General features: G+C 35.9%; 1 protein-coding gene and 1 non-coding gene across 2 annotated transcripts in view; both read right to left on the reverse strand.

The window, feature by feature from the left end:
- BAZ2B (bromodomain adjacent to zinc finger domain 2B) overlaps window positions 1-17,720 on the reverse strand; it is a 318,837-nt gene that overhangs the window by 170,748 nt on the left and 130,369 nt on the right.
- TRNAY-AUA (transfer RNA tyrosine (anticodon AUA)) lies at window positions 15,801-15,872 on the reverse strand. Its single transcript has one exon. It is a non-coding gene; the product is annotated as a tRNA-Tyr (tRNA).

Below are 17,720 nucleotides of genomic sequence, written 5' to 3' on the forward strand. Positions count from 1 at the left end.
GGAATACCTTACTTCCCTTGCTTACCACCTTACTTCCCTCCTAAGAAGTCTGTATGCAGGTCAATAAGCAACAGTTAGAACTGGACATGGAACAACAGGCTGGTTCCAGATGGGGAAGAAGTACATCAAGGATATATATTGCTACCTTGCTTATTTAACTTATACACAGAGTACATTGTATGAAATGCCAGGCTGCATGAAGCACAAGCAGGAATCAAGATTTCAGGGAGAAATATCAATAACCTCAGATATGCATATGACACCACCCTTATGGCAGAAAGCAAAGAGGAACTGAAAAGCCTCTTGATGAAAGTAAAAGAGGAGAGTGAAAAAGCTGGCTTAGAACTCAACATTCAGAAAACAGATCATGGCATCCAATCCCATCACTCCATGCATACAGATGGGGAAACAATGGAAACAGTGACAGACTTTATTTTCTTGGGCTCCAAAATCACTGCAGATGGTGACTGCAGCCATGAAATTAAAAGACGCTTGCTCCTTGGATGAAAAGCTATAACAAATCTAGACAGCATACTAAAAAGCAGAGACATTACTTTACCGACAAATGTCCATCTAGTCAAAGCTATGGTTTTTCCAGTAGTCATGCATAGATGTGAGAGTTTAACCATAAAGAAAGCTGAGTACCAAAGAACTGATGCTTTTGAATTGTGGTGTTGGAGAAGACTCTTGAGTGTCCCTAGGAGAGCAGGGAGATCAAAACAGTCCATCCTAAAGGAAATCAGTCTGGAATATTCATTGGAAGGACTGATGCTAAAGCTGAAGCTCCAATATTTTGGCTACCTGATGTGAAGAACTGACTCATTTGAAAAGACCCTGATGCTGGAAAAGATTGAGTAAGAAAAGGGGACAACAGAGGATGAGATGGTTGTATAAATCACGGACTCGATGTACATGAATTTGAGCAAGCTCCAGGAGTTGGTAAAGGATGGGAAGCCTGGTGTGCTGCAGTCCATGGGGTTACAAAGAGTCTAACACAACTGAATGACTGAACTGAACTGAAAGCAACTAGGGAATTATAATCTAGGATGGGAGAATTCTTTTTCTCTATACAGTTTTTTTAACCACATGAATGATTTACAATGTGCTATATTAATGACAGTTAAATTTTTTAAAGAGATTTTTACAGGCTTGTTATTGCAAGAGATTATAAATCTTTTCAAAATGTTAAACAGAAGTCTCAGTTCAAAATGGTGACATAAGAAAATCCCAAACTCACCTCCTCCCCTCAGACACAGTAAGTCTACAGCTTTATATACAAGAATTTCCTGTCAAATAAGCCCCATGGCCTGGGTGAATGATTACTACACAATGGGCACACAAGAAAACCATATCAAAGTGGGTGCAAGAGGCTGGGATGCAATCCCACCATAAACCCTACTGGTGGTACAGCAAGCCATAATGGAGAAGGAACACAAAACCTGGAGTTTATTCTTGAGCAGCTGAGGTTTTGAAACCCACTCTGGGCATCTCACACACTTCAGAGATTAATCCCTAAAAAAAAAAAAAAATCAAACTTTGAAAACCATTGCTGTTCCTATCTTGAGACCCACAAGACTATAGAGACCTGGGAAAGCCCTCTCAAAGAGGTCATGTGCTTGAACCCCAGGGCCCAGCTAAGAGACAGTCTATGGTTTCCAGACTTAAAAACTGAAGGAGGCTTTCCTGATTATATTAAACACTCAGAACTTCCCTAGTGGTACAGTAGCTAAGGATCCACCTGCCAATGCAGTGGACACGGGTTGAACCCCTGGTCCAGGAGGATTCCACATGACATGGAGCAACTAAGCCTGTGTGCCACTACTTCTGGGCCCACAAGCTCTAGGGGCTTCTGAGCCATGACTACTGAGCTTGAATGCCACAACTACTGAAGCCCCTGAGCCCTACAGCCTGTATGCCTCAACTAATGAAGCCCATGCAGCTAGAGCCTGTGCTCTGCAACAAGAGAAGCCACTGCAATAAGCCCACGCACTGCAACAAAGAGTAGCCCTCGCTTGCCACAGCTAGAGAAAGCCTGTGTGCAACAATGAAGATGCAGTGCAACTGAAAGTAAAGAATTAGACAAGTTATTTAAAAAATAGACAAATAAAAATAAAAACTCAACCTGAAGGCCAGGCATCCAATTTAACACACACATCTAGGAGAGTGCTGGAACACTAACCAGGGATGCAGTCTCCATCTTTGGATTTTCCCTTAGCTATGCTCCAGAGCACCAGTATCTTCAGGAAAGTGTCCCAGTCTAGTAAGGCACTTTAATATCACTTACATCATTGGATAGATCATCGATGCATAAAAGTAATAAGGAAACACAGCCCTTAAATGACACATTAAACCAGGTGTGTTAACAAATATTTATAGAACATTCATCCAAAAGCAACAGTATACATGTTCTTAATAAAAGTACATGCAACATTCTCCAAGATAGATCACATATTAGACCACAAAATAAGTCTTAATGAATTTAAGAAGACTGAAATCATATTGTGTAACTTTTCCAGCCACGGAAGCACTAGGAAAACTTGAAAATTCACAAATATGAGATCAAAAAATACACTACCAACCAACCAATGCATCAAAAGGGAAATAAAAAAATATCCTGAGACAAAGGAAAATGAAAATATAACATACCAAAATTTATGAAATGCAGCAAAACTGGTTCTAAAAGAGAAATTCACAGTACTAAATGCCTGCTTCAATAAACAAGTCTCAAATAAACAACCAAATTTTACACCTGATGGAACCATAATAAGAACAAACAAAGCCCAAAGTTAGTAGAAGGAAGGAGAAAAGATTAGAGTAGAAATAAATGAAATAGAGAGTAAATAGACAAGAGGAAAGATGAATCAAAAAGTTGTTTCTTTAAAGAAGATACACAGAATGGGGCGCCGCCGACCGCTATCCGCTCTCCCCACAGCAGGGCCGACCCAACGCAGCGCGGCGCCCGAAAAAAATAAAATAAAATAAATAAAAAAATAAAGAAGATATACAGAATGGGAATTCCTTGGCAGCCCAGTGCTTAGGACTCTGTATTTCCACTGCAGGGTGCCAGGGTTCGATCCCTGGTCAAAGAACTAAGACCTCACAAGCTGTGCATGTGGCCAAAACACAAGATAAACAAAACAGTCAACCCTTTAGCTAGACTGATGAAGAAGAAAAAAAGAAGATTCAAACAAATAGGAAGAAATGAAAGAGACACTACAACTAACCATAGAAATACAAGGGACTACAAGAGATTACAACAAGAATGAAACAACAGATTGAACAACCAGTCTAGAAGAAATGAATAAATTGCTATAAATATGCAACCTTCCAAGACTGAATTATGATAAAACAGAAAATCTGAGCAGACCAATTACTAGCAAGGAAACTGAATGAGTAATCAATCAAAACCCTTCCAAAAAGCAAAAGCCCAGTGCCAGCGAGCTTTACTGGTGAATTCTACAAAACATTCAAAGAAGAATTAACATCAAACCTTCTCAAAATCTTCCAAACAACAGAAGAAGGAACTCTCGTAAACTCATTTTCCAAGGCCAGCATTACCTTGAAACCAAAAGCAGACAAGGATCACCACAAGAAAAGCAAATTATAAATCAATAACTCTAATGAACACAGATATGAAAATCCTGAACAAAATATCAGCAAAATGAATCTAAAATACATTAGATGAATCATACACCATGAGCAAATGGCATTTATTCCAGGAATGCAAGGCTGGCTGAATATCAGCAAATCAGTCAATGTGATACAGCACAGTAACAGAATGAAAGATAAAAGTCATATGATCATATCAATTAATGCAGAAAAAGCATTTGACAAAATTCAGCATTCATTTATGATAAAAAACTCATCAAAATGGGTATGGAAAGAACATAACAAAGACCATATTAACAAGCCCACAGCTAATATCATACTCAATGGTGAAAAGCTGAAAGTGTTTCCTCTAAGATCAAGAACATAAGGATGCCCAGTCTTACCACTTTTATTTACCATAGTGTATTGTCAGTCCTTGCCAAAGCAATAAGGAAAAAAGTAAAAGGAATCCAAATTGGAAAGGAAGATATAAAACTGTTAGTATTTGCAGATGATACAATACTACATGAGAAAAACCTAAAGATTCCATCAAAAACAAACAAGGGCTTCACTGGTGGTCAGGTGGTTAAGAATCTGCCTTGCAATGCAAGAGACATCAGTTCCATCCCTGGTCCAGGAAGATCCCACACGCGAAGTGGCAACTGAGCCGTGTTCTGGAGCCCACAAGCCTCAACAACTGAAGCCAGAGCACTAAGAGCCCGTGCTCAACAACAAGAAAAGCCACCACAATAAGAAACCCTCACACCTCAATGAGAGAAAGCCCTTGCACAGCAATGAAGACCCAGGACAGTCAAAAATCAATCAATCAATCAATATTTTTTTAAAAACTGTTAGAACTAATAAATCAATTCAGTGAAGTTGCAGAATATGATAATACACAAAAATCTGTTGTGTTTATAACTAATAACAAACTATTGAAAAAAGAAATTTAAGGAAGCATTCCATATACAAGTGTATTGAAAAGCATAGAATACCTGTGAATAAATTTAACCAAGGAAATGAAAGACTTGTACACCAAAACTATAAGACATTACAGAAAGACATTAAAAAACACACACACAAAAATGAGAAAATACTCTGTGCTCATGGATTGGAAGAATTAATATCGTTAAAATGTTCCTACTAACCAAAGCAAGCTACAGATTAAATATAATCCCAACAAAAATTCCAATTTTCATAGAAATAGAAGAAACAACTGTAAAATGGAACACGAAAGACTCTGAATAGCCACTAGCAATCTTGGGAAAGAATAAAAAAGTTGGAGGCATCATGCTACTTGATTTCAAACTTTATTACAAAGCTACAGTAATTAAAACAACCTGGTATTGGCAAAAAAAAAAAAAAGACACACTGACCAATGGAACAGAACTGACCTGGTAATAAACCCACACATCCTATGGTAGATGAATTTATAACAATGGAGCCAATAATATAAAACGGGGAAAGACACTCTTCAAGTATGGTGCTGGGAAAACTAGACAGCCATGCGCAAAAGAATGAAACTGGACAATGATATTATACCATGCACAAAAAATCTACCCAAAATGGATTAAAGACTTGAATATAAAATCCGAAACCATAAATCTCCTAGAAGAAAACAGAGGCAGTAACCTCCTTGACACTGGCCTTGTTGAATTTTAAATCTGATACCAAAAGCAAAAGGAACAAAAGCCAAAATAGGTCGGATTACCTCAAACTAATTGCCCTTCTGAACAACAATGGAAATCTTCAACAAAATAAAATGGCAATATACTAAATGAGAGAAAATATTTGCAAGTCATATATCTGATAAGGAGCTAAAATTCACATTATATAAAGAACTCAGCATTCAATAGAAAAAGAAAAAGTCCAATTAAAAAGTGGGTGAAAGATCTAAACAAACATTTTTCCAAAGACACAGATGGCCAACAGTTAGATGAAAAGATGCTCAACATCATTAATCATCAGGGAAATGCAAATCAAAACTATAATGTGATATTAAATTATATCTGTTTGAATGGCTATTATCAAAAAGGCAAGAAATAATAAGTGTTGGCAAGGATATGGACTGCTGGTTGTAATGTAAATTGGAGCAATCACTATGGAAAACACTATGGAAGTTCCTCAAAAACTTAAAAATAGAAGTACCATATGATCTAGCAATCCTATTTCTGAGTGCTTATCCTAAGAAAAAGGAAACACTAACTTGAAAAGACATATGAACTCCCATGTTCATTGTAGCACTATTTAAAATAACCAAGATATGGGAAAATCCTAAGTGTCCATTGACAGAAGAATGTATAAAGAAATATTGTAATATATAAATATATAATGGACTGCTATTTGGCCATAAGAAAAATGAAATCTGGACATTTGTAACATCATGCATAAATCTTGAGGGCATTAGGCTAAGTGAAATTAGTCAAAGAAAGACAAATACTATATGGTCTCTCTTACATGTGAAATCTCAAAAACAAAACAAAACCAAGTTCATAGATACAGAAAACAGACTGGTGGTTTCCAGAGGTGTGGAGGGGTGAAAGAAATGGGTAAAGAGGGTCAAAAGATTAAAAAAAAATAAGGGATCAGACATTATAAGGGATCAAGAATATGTACATAACTGTGGGGAGTGAAAATGGAAGAGTATAAGCCTCAACAAAGATTTCAGTTCTCGTTAGTATATGAAGTTAAGTTACAGGCCTGGAAGATAGAAAAAAAAAGTTTTAATTGTATTTCATTCTTTTACAACAAAGAATACTTTGTTAATACGTTCAATTTAAACTTAGGACTATAAAATTTTACTGTACCTTAACAATTTTTACATTGGCATTCCATGCTTTTCATGTACTTAAACTCTTTGGTTCTTGTACCCAAAATCTCAGTCCTTGACACTTTCAGCATGTAACACAGAATTACTCATTTGACTTATGACATACAAGCAATAGCCTCAGGATAACAATATCAAAACTAATATAAGAATATGGTCACTGAAACCACAGTAATTTTGGTCCACTAGGGATATACAGTCAAATTATAACATCTAAAACCACCTTAAATAGTTCTTCTGTATGTGGTTATATCTTTTAACTTGATTAAAAAAATCAAGTCTTTACATTTCATTCTAATTTTTATGGACATCATTTAACTAGACAAGCAATTTTGATAAACCAAAGACCCATGTCTCAAAAGCAATGTCTAAATCTGCACGGTCCAATATAGTAGTCATTAGCTAGCCACTGTGGCTACTGTATTACCACAGTCCAATATAGTAGCCATTAGTCAATCACAATAATTATACTTGAATTATCTGGTGCTCTGTCACAGAAATGAAAACTTTAAAAGAAAATAGGCATTTAGAATCACTAAAAATCATTCTAAATTGTGGATTAATTCTGACTTAATTTAAGGGATTTTTATACGTGTAAGATAAATTTTCACAGGTTAAGTCTATTTCAAGGAAAATGGAAAATTCTTTTTAAAATGTCCCCCACTTTTCTGGATTTTAAATATCTAAGGCAAAATGTAGAAAATAGGGTGTCATACAATAGTTTGGAAGTCACTAGCTATGTAGACCAGAGCTACAAGCTCTTCTAGCTTATGCAGTTAAGGAAAAGCCTATTTGAGAAGTCTGATTTCAAGTTTCTATTGTATCCTATTCAAGACAAAAGTACATGTTCCTTGCAGGCTTTATAAATTGTTTTCAAAAATGACTAAAAATGTACAGAAAACAATTTATCCCTTCCTTACTCAGAATAACTGGTTGACAGATGAAGACTCAAATATATTTAAATTGAAATTTGTTAATTTGAGCACTGGTAATGGCCAGATACTTCTGAGTCGAAAAGAAAAATAATTAGGTATATCCCAGATATATAAAAATTTTAGTGCCGTTGTGATTGGGATGGCTCTTAAAATTGTGTATTTAACTATGGCACAGAATTGTCTATAAGGCCTTGAATCTGATTACAATACAGTGTATATATGTGTATGTGTGTGTGTATATATACACACACATAAACTGAGGGCTTCCCTGGTGGCTCAGATGGTAAAGAATCTGCCTACAATGCAGGAGGCCAGGGTTTGATCCCTGGGTCGGGAAAGTCCCCTAGAGAAGGAAATGGCAACTCACTCCTATTCTTGCTTGAAGAATTCCATGGACAGAATAGCCTGGTGGGCTATACTCCATGGGGTCACAAAGAGTCAGACACAACTGAGCAATTTTCACTCACTCACCCAGCCAACCACATGCAGATAACTAATATTACATTAATTAAAACTCAATAAAATTTAAGTCACACTAGTTATTTCAAGTGCTCAGCCATAGCACACTTTCATTATAGAAACTCCTGCGGTACAGCACTTGTCTAAGTGATACTCTTCCCTCAGACACTGAAATCTAAGTTAGTAAGGCAGCCTACTTCATATTGAGTAACTACAGCTGTTAAAACTTTTAAAGCATGAGTTGGCAGCTTTAGGGCAGGTATTACCTCATTACAGATTTCTATAGAAAGGTTGGTGGGCAAGAAGTTATCTGGGTCAGCAGTTGCCTCCTTGAAGAAGTTAAAACTATTATTATGCCATCACGGTTTCTTTACAGAGCATATTATCAAAATATTGGAGATATCATTAAAATCACTGAGATTACTTAAAATGGAGCTGAGCTATTCATAAACGATTCACTTAAAAACTTGAACTATTCACTTAGAAGGTAAACTCAAATAACTCTCTTGTTACATCTTATATTACTTCTTAAATGTCTCCATTAAAATATCCTTAAAACAATTCACAAGACTATTGTTCTATCTGCAACATTTGTAGGTTCAGTTATTATTAGCAGAAGAGGACATACACATATGCCTGCTACAAGTTCTCAGTGCATTTAGCTGGACATACAGTATTTAACAGAAAAAAAAACAAACAAAAAAAAACCAGTGGCTTCATAGAATAAGAGTAGATACAGGATTTCTTTGCATGGGTTTGCCTTTGCCCCTCCACTGACAATGATGACACTCTGTACAGGTAGGGTCTTTCAAGAGTTGGAAAAGATGCTAAAGACTTGGTGAATCACTGCTCTTTATACTAGAACTTCTATCAGAATTTCAGAAGAACCCACTACCCCAGTGGGAGGAGAAAAGATAAATAATACATAGGAAACACTGGCTACCAATCCAAAATTCAAGTCATTTCTATTTACTGAATTCTTTAGTTCCAGCTGCAGCCATATTTTCAAAACTGTGGGTCATAACCCATCTAGAGGGTCATGAAATCCACACACAGGGTTATAAAAATGTAATACTCTGGGTCATTGTCAAAGAAGCTTGAAAAACAGCGATCCATTTGGCTTCCCAGTAAAGGATGGCTTTTACAGGCAAGCACAGAAGGATTTTATAATCCCTAGTCATACTAGCTGCTACATGGGAATGATTATCACTATATATACACTACAGTGTATGCTTGTGTGCGTACTACTACACTAGCAGAATCCCTGCTTTTGGTAAACAGCCCATTAAAGTGAGAGTAGTTGTACAAAATTCTTAGAATTCCTTTAGGACCTAGGAACATATATTCTTACTTTACCAGTTGATGACAAAGAAATATGGGACACTGTATTACTGGGCCCTTAGGATGTCACCTAAATACCAGTCTTCTACTCTGCATACTCAGCTAATTAAGAATAGATCAAAGTTCTTTTACCCAGAACCTATGTGACATGACATTAATTATATAAAGTTTAACCATTTATGAAAACATCCTATGTTCAACCTTTACAGACAGTACGTATTAAACCACAAAGGACGCTAGGTGTTTGGTATATAACAAAGAAGTTAATTAGGTTAAGTAGTCTATCTCAAGATTTTATAGTCTAATAGGTTGAAGCAATGGCAGAAATCTAATCAAAGCTAAATTAAACAGATTCTTACTTACAAGAAATGGAGCTATGTGACCGTCACAGTGATACCAAGTATTGATAGATGGTATAGACTGAGGAAATGAAGTGGTCTTTTGAGGGCCCACATATGTGGATGAGCAAACAGTCATATAGGAGAATAAGTTAGATATGCAGTGAAAAGATATCACATGTATTTTTTCTTTTGTTAATGATTAGGTAAAGCTATATTAAAAGCTACACATATTCAGGGAACTATAAAAATATTTAGTACAAAAAAGTAAAATGCTTCTTAAAATAAACTGCCAGTCTAGAGTCCAATTCTAAGCACAGATTTACAGTTGTTTTATTATATACAGGATGTGTCATGTTCTCAGTCATGTCTGACTCCTTGTGACCCCATGAACTGTAGCATACCAGGCTCCTCTGTTCATGGGATTTCCAAGGCAAGAATACAGGAGAGGGTTGCCATTTCTTTCTCCAGTAGATCGTGCCAACCCAGGGATAGAACCCATATCTCCTATGTCTCCTGCATTGCAGGAGGATTATTTACCTGCTGAACCATCAGGGAAGCCCATATATTTATATATGTTTAATTATTCTCTAGGGATTATATTTATGTTTTCTCTATACTTGTAAATTTTAATATTTACAGAGATCACATGATAGTATCTCATATTGCAGTAAAGCAGGAGAAGAGATGAGTATCCAAAACTATATATATATATTAATCAAAGAAGAAATACATTAAAAATTAATACAAAAGACAATGAGAAATTTGAGAATCCTAGTAAAATTTCAAGCAAAAATTATTTTACATGAAGGATTCATCATTTGCTGCCTCTTATAGCTTGTCTACTGCTAATTCATTTAACAACTACTATTGATCATCTACTTCAAAATTGTATAATGGTATAGTTGCTAGAATATAAAAATGAATAACTCATAATCTTTCCCTTGTAAGAGTTCACCATCTAATAATTTTCATTTTAAGATTTTCGTTTCACACTATTCTCACCATAATTTAATCCAAATCTAAATGACTGCAAATTTTATTCTAGTAAATAAGAATATAACTGCTAACTTTACTAAATTCAGAAAATATGTTAAAAATATGGAAGAAAAAATTTTAAATCTACATTCTCACATACCACATAAAACGTCTAAGTCTTCAACCTGTGTTAGACAATAGGACACGTATTGTTGTTGTTTTCTCTTAACCTCAAGATAGCGGAAGACTTTTGTCCAATTCCTCCTCATTTTTATGCTCAGATTAATGAAGAAGTAGTGGGAAAAAAGCGGAGAAGGCAATGGCACCCCACTCCAGTACTCTTGCCTGGAAAATCTCATGAACAGAGGAGCCTGGTAGGCTGCAGTCCATGGGGTCGCAAAGAGTCGGGCACAACTGAGCGACTTCACTTTTCACTTTCATGAATTGGAGAAGGAAATGGCAACCCACTCCAGTGTTCTTGCCTGGAGAATCCCAGGGACAGAGGAGCCTGGTGGGCTGCCGTCTATGGGGTCTCACAGAGTTGGAAACGACTGAAGGGACTTAGCAGCAGCAGCAGTGGGAAAGAAGAGCTAGGGTTATGAGAGCGGTGGGCAGGGAGAGAGTGGGGAATCTTAAGATTTTGGAGAGATATAACATCACTGATAGACTAAATAATCAGGAAGAAAAAAATATCTTTGCCTTCAGGTAATTTTTATACGATGACAGTTTTCCTGAAAGTAAAATTCTACTCTTCATCCCCACCCAGGAAGTAGGAGGTCCATAACCCATTCCGATCTCCCTGTGCTTCCCTCATGCTTCCTCTACACAAACCACCTAATTAGCAGGCAGGATTTCTTGCTACTAAGGTCATCCTGATGCTCAACAGAGGATCCTATGACCCCACTCCTGTGGTTAAGGCTGTCTGAACCAGACAAGAACCAAGGAGACAATGGCTGACAGGAAATCTATGTGTTAGATGCCTCTGAAAGATGCTATGATCTAATCAGACTCTCCCTAAGGTATGTCTTACCTAATAGAAGGAAGGGAAGCTGTTGTTGAGTGGTAGATCATAAAGGCTGTGGCCCTAAAGATATACAAGCTAAAGAAACATGGGTTGGAAACAACGTTGAAAGAATAGATGTACATATTGCTGAGTGGTCCTGAGAGAGGGGAGATAAGAGTGTAGCCAATCTCAGGTCCTTTTCCTTAGCCTGTCTTTTTGATTGTGCTATATTACCTGAGATTTCTCTGTGGGCTTCCAAAGAGGTATCCTTTTAATTGCGTTTGTGTGGGTTACCGTTACTTGCAACTGAGATGGGCAGAAAACTTTCTAACAAATGTTATGCTGTCTTCTTTGCTCATCTTTACTCTTGTTACTTACATATTCTGTTTTCTCTTCCAACAATCTAAATACTACATTCCTTCAAATATAGGCCAAGAATCACTTTATCTATAAAGCTGTATAAAGCTATATCTGACTAATCCTAGGCTACAACTTCCCGTCTTTGAACTACAGAGAGCTTTAGATTCTACCCAGGAAGCTGTTAATTACAGACTTCTTACCACTCTCTATTTGCTTTATGAATTCACTATATTAATCAAGACATAGCCAGTACGTCTGTTGAGTCTTAGTTTCTGAATCAGTAAAATGGATTAATTACACTTACATCAAAGAGCTATTGTAAAGAGAATGCTTAGCACACTTCCTGCTAGGTATTTTGTTCTTAAGTGTTTAGCTAAAATTCAGAGGCAAATATCTTTATTTTCTTCAAACTAAATACATAAGAGTGAGAGAACAGCTCATTAAAAGTCAATACTCTTTCATATATTCAATGTGAGTAAAAATAAGTTGAAAATGTCAAGAGCATTTTCATTTTCAAGCAGATTTCTTTCACAGGTAAACCTGAATAGATTGCAAAGAAGTTTATTAGAGTATACCCTGTCAATCTGCCTCTCAAAAGCATGCTATCATTACTTTAGTTTTAAATAATACAATAAAGTTTTTTTTAAGAGGGATAATCACTTTTATTTGGATTTCTGAGAGCAATAGAAGGGTAGATTAATATCTATCTTTCCAAGTTAAGAGACCTAAGACTGTTCCAAAAAGACTTGCAAATAAGAAACTCCTCAAAGTACAAGGATAATCTGACTCATCTTAAACCAGCAATAAACTGTGCTGACCAGCGTCAGCCTGCTCACTTGCTGGTTTGTCCTCATGTTGTAATTGTGCAAATAAACGCTCACTCCAAATTAGCCATGTATTTCTTGAAGTTTACTATTGTGTTTGTGATACTGTAAAGTTTTTTTAGATAACAGTGACATTTTCAGGTTAGTTTTTAGATAAGCAAAATAGTAAACTGCTTTTTCCTGAGAAGATAATGCATAACTTTTAAATATTCATTATTTAAAAGATTAATTTTCTTTAGACTATAACTCTCTTATTAGGTAACTTAAAGATTAAGTTTTCTCCTTTATGACTTTGATGATCTGTAAAAGTAGACAAGTCATTACAATAATTCCCTACACCATTCTCTTAGCTACAAAACTTAGTCAAATTAGGTACTAACATCCTTCAAAATATAATTCTTCTATTTTCCTCTTAATTTTTTATTATTCTGAACTGCATACAATTTGTCCATTTCTTAATATACTGACAGGCCAATATATTTACATAATAATACTCCTAATTTTTCATTTGGAAGATTCAAGACCCTTCACAATATTGCTCAGAGAGAATTTAACTATTTATTCATAATAAAAGGCTCTGAGTATACATCCTAGGCTTCCCAGGTGGCTCAGTGGTAAAGAATCCACCTGCCAATCAGGAGATGCAGGGTGGATCCTTGGGTCGGGAAGATCCTCTGGAGAAGGAAATGGCAACTTACTCCAGTATTCCTGCCTGGGAAGTCCAATAGACAGAGGGGCATGGCGGGTTACAGTCCATGGGGTCACAAAAGAATCAGACACAATGCAGCAACTAAACAACACCAAATATATATCCCAAACATGACCAGTAAAAAATATATGAAAATATCATTTAACTGTTAAATATAATGATAAAATAAATACAAGTATAAGCCAATTTCTTATTTCTACAAAGTAAAACAAAGTACCAACTCAACTAATATGATCATTCTAAAAACGAACATTAAAAAAAAAAATAAAAACGAACATTAAAGTGATAAAAAAAATTTTAAGTATCTCCTTTATAAATAGTTTGGGCTTCCATGGCTCAGTGGATAAAGAATCTGACTACAATGCAGGAGACAGAAGAGATGCAGGTTCAATTCCTGGGTCAGAAAGATCCCCTGGAGAGGGCAATGCAACCCACTACAGTATTCTTACTTGGAGAATTCCATGGACAGGGTAGCTTGGTGGGCTACCATCCATTGGGTCGAAAAGAGTGGGACATGACTGAGTGACTAACACACACACACACACACACACACACACACACACACACACACACACACACACACAAATAACTCACTGATTACTAAAATAAATGTAGTACAACGACAGAACCATATATACCTATTTAAACTACAAAACTGTCTGCACATATGAATATTCCACTTCAAATGTTCAAAAGTTTAGAATGTTTGGGAGTTACCAGATGACCCAGCAATTTTTTTCCTAATTATACACACCAGAGAAATTAAAATATTATGTCCACATAAAACTTTGTACAAAATGTGGAAATAATCCAAATGACTATAAACTGATAAATAAAATATGGTATATGTATGCAATGAAATATTCAGTCCAGTCGCTCAGTCATGTCCAACTCTTTGCAACCCCATGGACTGCAGCACACCAGGCTCCCCTGTCCATCACCAACACCCGGAGCTTGCTCAAATTCATGTCCAGTGAGTTGACGACACCATCCAACCATCTCATCCTCTGTTGTCCCCTTCTCCTCCTGCTCTCAATCTTTCCCAGCATCAGGGTCTTTCTAAGGAGTCAATTCTTTGCATCAGGTGGCCAAAGTATTTGAGCTTCAGTTTCAGCATCAGTCCTTCCAATGAATATTCAGGACTGATTTCCTTTAGGATGGACTGGTTGGATATCCTTGCAGTCCAAGAGACTCTCAAGAGTCTTCTCCAACACCACAGTTCAAAAGCATCAATTCTTCAGCGCTCAGCCTTCTTTATGGTTCAATTCTCACATCCATACATGACTACTGGAAAACCCATAGTTTTGACTAGACAGACCTTTGTTGGGAAAGTAATGTCTCTGCTTTTTAATATGCTGTCTAGGTTGGTCATAGCTTTTCTTCCAAGGATCAAGCGTCTTTTAATTTCATGGCTCCAGTCACCATCTGCAGTGATTTTGGAATTCAAGAAGATAAAGTCTGTCACTGTTTGCATTGTTTACCCATCTATTTGCCATAAAGTGATCGGACTGGAGAATGAAGTATTGATACATGCTACAACATAGAAAAAGCTTGAAAATGTTATACTAAGTGAAAGAAACCAGTCATAAAGGACCATATACTGTGTGATTCCATTTATATGAAATTCCCTGGAAAGGTAAATCCATAAAGACAGAAAGCAGATTCATAGTTGCCTTGGGCCATGGGAATGCTGAGGAAAAATGGGAAGTAATGGGTACTGGGTTTCTTCTGGGGGATGATGAAAATGTTTTAGTTGACTATGATAATGGTGGGACAACCCTGTGAATACACTTAAAACAGAATTACATATTTTAAATGGGTGAATTATATGATATATGAATTATACACCCATAAAGATGATATATTAAAAAAGCATTTGGGTATCATGTTCATAAAATGCTTTTATGACTTAATGTATTCTTTATTGAAATTTTAAAATCAATGTTCTCACTGTAGCCTCTGAATTCAAGACTAAATATAGAATGTCCCTAGTATGACCATTCATGTTTCACAATCAAACTCAGGTACGCAACCATATAGTTAACTTTGCATCTCTCCCTCTCTCCCCTCTATCTCACTTCTCCTCCTCACTGTCCCCTCTCTCTCCCCCTCTCTATAGATGTATAGATATAGATATAGAGTGAATTTTTTTAACTAAAATTCCTAAAGTTACATTCATTCAGTTTGGGAACCAACAGGTTTATTCAACATATAAGTTCATAAGTTACCAGACTTGATCCACAACTTAATTCCAATAGTCACGTGACTAGCTAGATTTTTATAATGAAAAGAAAGAAAGTACAGAATGAAAATGAAGTCGCTCAGTTGTGTCCGACTCTTTGCAGCCAAATGGACTGTAGCTTACCAGGCTCCTCTGTTCATGAGATTTTCCAGGCAAGAGTACTGGAGTGGGTTGCCATTTCCTTCTCCAGGGGATCTTCCCAACCCAGGGATTGAACCTGGGTCTCCTGCATTATAGGCAGACACTTTACCATCTGAGCCACCAGGGAACTCCCAGATTTTTATAATAGAGGGATTTTATAGAGATAACTAAGCCTGAGATTCTAAACCACAAATTATTATTTTCTGCTAATTAATTCCTAAATATTTTCTCTCTATTCCCACCATCATCTTAGTATAATAATACTAAATCAGTTTTATTGGAAATACTACAAGAGCCTTCTAAGAGGTTCCTCTGCTTCTCCAATCCTATTTATTTTAATGGTAATCTTTTAATATAAAAAATCTGATCCTGCGACACTCCTACTTAAAAATCTTTCATTATCTCCATATGAAATATATGATAAAATTTCAGGTCCTCTGTTTGGCATAAAAAAAACTCTTCTTAATGAGGCCTGGGACTTTATCTTTGATCTTGTTCTCATCTCATATACTAAGTATTAATAACAAAACTTCTCACCATTACTCCAGTACTCTATGGTTTCCCAAGCATCCATGGCACATGGTACTTGGTACTTGGTGTTCACTTCCCTCAAATGTTCTTCCTTTATTCCCTGTTAAATTTCTATACATATTCTAGGTCTCATCTATTACCTACTATGGAGAACCATTCTAATTCAGTGAGCAAGTCTTAGGTACTTCATTCTAGATGCCCTCATACAGTCCCTAATTACAACACTGTACTTTACAGCAATTTTCTGTTTGGATATATCACTTCTTACTACACTGTGAGATCCTTGAGAAGCAGGGACTACTGCTTAACATCTTTACAGTCTTAAAACCTGGAATGTAAGACTTTAATAAAACGTTTTGAATGAAAATGTATAATAATCATTAAAATGTACATGGAACTTGATAACTGACCCAAAGAAGTATACACATATATTCTCATTTTTATTCTAAGGACAAATCTTGAAGTAGGGAGATCCAGCATTATTCTTTCAGTTTTACAGATGAGGAATTCTGCGTTAATATCTATCACCAATTGCCAGTCAGTTTAAAATAATGAGAAACTTAAGATTTAAAAAGTCTCTCCTTACTACTTATAAATTTTGTATGTAGGAATAACTTTTGTTAATAAGTACCCAAACTGTTTATTTCAGTTTCTAAAGAAAAAAAATGATGACCAAATAAGGGCTACATTTTCTTTAATCTATCACTCCAAAGTCAACAACAATTATTAAGGACCCATAAGAGGGACAGACGTGTAATTGTTAGTCATGATCCGGATTTTGAACCCACTTGATTCTACTCTAAGTGCTGTCACTAACAATCAACTTTTCATTTGTCCTCATCTCTCTGACTTGATGATTATATCTTCTAATACCCCTCCTTAAAATTTCTATTTCACATAGTTTTTGATCCCTTTAAATTCTTTACTTTCTTAGTAGCACAATAATGCCACACTAAGAAACATTTAAAATATTTTATCTATTTTCAATATGTTATTCAAAGTTTTAAGTCTACCACAATTCTGTACCTACAGACTATTATTGTATTTTGAGTTTTAACTAAGTGGAAAATTATTTCCTAAAGTTTCTCCCTAAGTGTAGCTTTTATTGATAATTTAGACATTTACAACCTTGTTCTTGCTTCCTACTTAGGTGTGTAAAGACTCACTAAGCTCAAATCAATATTAAGGAATGTGCCTCAGAGGTTTGAACAAAGGAAATAAAATTATTCCATGAGCTACCTTATGTCAATATTCTAAAAATTGTTTCAAACTCCCTATGCATCAAATATTTACATGTACACCTACTGATGAGAAATTACCTTTCTTATATCCTAAACAATATTCATATCAGGATGACCAATTACATCTGCTATTGCTATTTCCATATTGAGTCCACAACTGTACTTCATTATTGTATGTCCCCTTGTGGTTGTTACATATCTCT

The sequence above is a fragment of the Muntiacus reevesi genome, chromosome 3 (assembly GCF_963930625.1).
Source record: "Muntiacus reevesi chromosome 3, mMunRee1.1, whole genome shotgun sequence".
Lineage (NCBI taxonomy): Eukaryota > Metazoa > Chordata > Mammalia > Artiodactyla > Cervidae > Muntiacus > Muntiacus reevesi.